General features: G+C 41.5%; 1 long non-coding RNA gene across 1 annotated transcript in view; it reads right to left on the reverse strand.

Moving 5' to 3' along the window:
- Positions 1 to 4,658, reverse strand: part of LOC146442924 (uncharacterized) — a 300,193-nt gene that overhangs the window by 32,692 nt on the left and 262,843 nt on the right. The gene's annotated exons all lie outside the window — the stretch shown is intronic.

The raw sequence follows: 4,658 nt of genomic DNA on the forward strand, positions 1-4,658 counted from the left end.
AGCTTGAAGCACAGCTACAGATCATCAGGCTGAGAGCTATAAGGGAACCAGCACAGGAGTGCAGAATGCAGAGCAGAGACAGAGGTTAAGATCTTGGACGTGTCTGAAACTGCAGCACAAGGAAACCCTGAAAAAGGAAGCTGTGACCCTGTGCAGTGATGGTCAGTGAGTCTGTCTGACCCAGTGTGCTGATGGTCACTTGTGCAACTGCAGAATAAAGCCATTGAATGTCCAAGTCTCATCAGTTTTGCAGTAAACAAACCTTTGCTTTGAGATGGTTGCTAACATGATCTCTCCTGTAGCTGAAATAGTTGTGCAAACTCCTAATCTGGGGTGTAGCTGTTTTTGTAATTCCTGTGAAATCAGGATCAAGCCTGCAAGAGAAGCTGTGAGTGTAGCACTGGAGCCCAGGGCTGTGAGGCAAAAGAAATCTTCCTTCAGAAGCCAAGCTCTCTGTAAGCAGCCCCCTGCCATGCCCTGTGCCCCTCGCATGCCTAAAGAGAAATGAAGCATTTGTACCACGGTACATTGTGCTTGCCTGGATTAACATCACGAACAGCTGAGAACTAGATTATGTATTGTACGATTTTTGGTGTGAGATCTCAGTTACAATCTCTTTCAATGCATGTTGTTACTGAGTGGTTTGCTATAGTATATGCTGCCATTCCATTAAATATTACAGATTCCATCCCAGAGATAATTGGACACCCACCTTCTGTTTTGCATTTAAAAATCTTGGCCTTCATACAGAACCACCTATATCCTATATCACTGAAAGAAGAATTCAGACAAGATTCTCACAGCAGTCTTCAGACCTCAGCTTCAACTACTTGAACACTACGTAACCCATAAAAGCTCAAAAAGCTGTATGAAGGTCTTGCATTCTACAAAAGAAAGAAAAAAATCTGTACGAATACTTTTGAGTTTTAATCTTTTTCTAGAATATATGACAATAAGAAATTTCTGTAAGAAATTTTTTATGTTATTTTTTTAACTGTCTCCGGGAGTTTTAAACTAGATAAAGCATAAAAGGCTTTAGCTAGTTAAAATTAGTTTTACAGTAAAACTGTCTCCAGTTTTACTGGATTTATTGAGCAAGTTATCAACTCAAATATTGACTCAGATTGCAATATGGCTCTCTCCAGAATGCCCCATTCCTGATAAAAAACAATAAAAGTAGAATTAGATTTATTCTACTAATGCAATCTTGATTATAGAAAATGCCAGGGAGTTTGTGGGTAGCTTTGTAAAAGTCAGCTTCCTAATACATGCTGCCTTCTCCTACTACATCCCATACAGTGACTCATAGCAGCAGAGATTAAACCAATTAGAAAAACAAAACCAATTTACCTATGCACCACAGTGTTGGTTTTCCACAGCCTGGTTTTTGGTAGCAGGAGGGCCACAGAGATTCTCTGAGAAGCTGCTGGAAGCTTTCACCATGTCCAGCAGAGCCAATTCCTGATGGCTCTGAAGATGGACATGCTGCTGGTCAACGCTGGGCCAATTAGAGATGTTGGTTATGCCTCTGTGATAACAGATCTAAGGAGAAATCACAACAAGATGTGCACACGGTTGTTTCTAGTTAGAGAAAAAGAGAAGGCGAGAACATGTGACTGAAACACTATGGAGACACCAAGGTCAGTGGAGAAGGAGGGGCAGGAGATGCTCCAGGTGCCAGAGCTGAGATTCCTCTGCAGGCTGTGGGGATGACCATGGTGAAGCAGCTGTGCCCCTGCAGCCCATGGGGTCCATAGGGGATGCAGAGATTCACTCACAGCCCATGCAGGAGATGCCCATGCTGGAGTGGGTGGATGCCTGGAGGAGGCTGTGATCCAGTGGGAGTCCCAGTGGAGAGAGGGCTTTGCTCCCAAGATGGAACAACCTGGCCTTGGAGGATTGCAGCCCATGGATCAGTGACCCACAGCACAGCAGTTTGGGAGGACTGTCTGCCTGTGGAGGGACTCACATTGCAGCAGTTTGGGAGAACAGCTGCTGGTGAGTTGGACCCACACTGGACAAGTTCACGGAGAAATGTCTCCCATGGGAGGAACCTCAGAGCACAGCAGGGGAAGGACTTCTCTCCCTGAGCAGTGGAAGATCCTGGTGATGAACTGACCAAACCCGCTGTTCCCTGTGCTGTCAGTGGGAAGGAGGGAGGGGTTGGGGGAAGAAGAAAAAGTGTTTTTTTATGAGCTTATTTTACTTCTCATTATCCTCCTATGATTTTGTTAACAATACATTCACATTGCACCTCTAAATTGAGCCTGTTTTGCCCTTGGAGTGTTTTCTCCTGGTCCTTATCTCAGCTCATGACCCTTTGTTATTTTCTTTTTCTCTCCTCTGCCCAGCTGTGGCAGGGCAGAGAGAGTGAGCAGCTGTTGTGGGTGCCTGGTGTTTGGCCAGGGCCAGACTTTGGCAACCATGTTGCAGGGTAAAAAATTTGCTTTGGAGGAAATTCAAATAGGTAGTTTCAGGTAGTTTCAGCTAGATGTTAGTCCTGGTTTTTGTGGAAAGATAGGACAGTAAAATTTTGAATAACAGGAAGTTCCCAAGGTTTCAATCTCTTTGTGACTAATTGTTCCTTTTCACTCAGTTTCTCTTCACCTGTTAGCTGGAGCAAATAAAAGCACTGCATACCATGGGATGCCAGAGTCATGAGAATTCCTGTGCAGGCTTAGAATCCCTTGGCTTTCCCTGTTCTATATTTTAGATGTATCGTTAAACAATGAGGAGCTGAGTTTTTTAACATAGCAGTCACCGTCTGATTTATATGTCTCTGAATGAGAGCATTTATGTCAATATACTCAAGATTAATATAAAAAAGGTAATTTATTATAAGTTTCTCAAAGTGAGCAAGAATAAATGGTTTAACTAGAAGCTGAGGAACACAGACTGTCTTGGAGAAATCTACTTCAGGGTTTCTATGTAAATGTAAGCAAATTTAAGTAAATCCATTGCAAAAGTTTAAAAGAACATCACAGTGAGGTTCCAGCTCAAATGCTAAGAAGACAGGCAATATAAAAGTTAACATGATCTGTTCATCCCTGATTTGCTTCACCATGGATTTGCTCTGTGATATGACTTTATAGGAACACATATTTCTTTCCTCCATCCTACTGCTTTGTCTTTTAGTACTCAAGATGGATGGTGATTGCTTAAAAAAAAATTCTCATTATTCTCAAATGTACAGATTCTGTGCTTAATATAGTGCATATTCTCTAAAGCATTGCTGGAGATGAAGCTACTTACTTATGTGCAATGAAATATATTAGCCCATTTATTTTAGATTTCCTATGAGATAAGAGGAAATGATTCATGTTGAAATTAAAGTAAAATAATATTTCTTAATTTGGTTGCGTATTTACTAGGGTCTGCTTTGTACTACTGTTTTGCATGTTATAGTACTCTAAACACTCAAGGTGGTTTTCACTGACTACAGCAGTAGTTGTCTTAATTGTTTGTCCAAATCAGAGCTGGATCCTCAGACTTTGAATCCAGATAACAAAGAACAAAGTACTGCTGATCACACACACACACACACAAAATCTGTGCAGGTGTTTTTGTCCAGAGTAGAAGCAGTACACCGTGATAAGTGAAGAGATCAAATCTACCTCCCAAGGAGGGATGGACTGCCCAAACTTCAAGACAGTAATATTTTCATTCCTTATTGGCTGTAGTGTTATCTGGCACACAGATTGGATTGATCCACAGAGATAGGAGCATGCAGAAGAACTAATGTGTGACTGTGTAATTCAAGACAGTACCATAACGTCTATGACAGGCTAAACCAATATTGCAGAAATCTCTGTAATATAGATTTCCACTCTTAACTGGCTTGACCTTGCAGCCATAGCATTCTTTTAACACTGCTAGAAGTGTAAGGTAAGGTTTATGCAAGACAAACAGCAGAAATTCCAGTCTGTGTTTTTAGGGTAGGAGACTTTATAGGCAATTCAAGGACCTTTGTCACCTAAGTGAAGAAAGGAACTGATAACATGAGAACAGTTAACTTGCTCTGAATACACAGGTGCTTGTGATGGTGTGGGGCTGCACCTACATACACATACATACATATATACACATACATACATATATACACACAAACATATACATACATCCACGCTTACACACCCCTCTCATCCTTGCCGTGTTCTAGGGTCTCAGAGGCTTCTGATAAGCCTTGACTGAACCATCTGAGCAGTGAAGCATCCCTTGAGCAAACCAGTCATGAGGCACTCTGTAACCATACCAGAAGCTCTTGCATAGGAGAGGTATTTACTGAACAGGCTATTAATTTTAGCCTGTTTTTCTACTGAATCAGAGCAAGGAATTTGGAGGCCTCTACAGCTCCTCTCTACAGAGGGCTGCAGTAATGCTTGCTCCAGATGAGATGTATGTTTTAGACAACCTATGATCACACCCCCAAAGCTAAAGGATCTTTTGAAGAATCTTTCTTTATTCCAGACATTTGATACATCCTATACATACATGCTGTGCAAGGTGATTAACCAAATCAGACCTTATTAGAACAAGGTATCATGAAAAGCATGACTTCAAAAAAGTAATTCTTGTTTCATCTGTGCTGTTCATCCTCAGTTGGGTGATTGTGTTCTGTAGCTGGTTTGGATTTATGCTGAATGCAAGAAACAAGTCCT

This window comes from Lichenostomus cassidix, chromosome 1Ab, assembly GCF_008360975.1.
Source record: "Lichenostomus cassidix isolate B80296 chromosome 1Ab, HeHo_3.0, whole genome shotgun sequence".
In the NCBI taxonomy this organism is placed as follows: Eukaryota; Metazoa; Chordata; class Aves; order Passeriformes; family Meliphagidae; genus Lichenostomus; species Lichenostomus cassidix.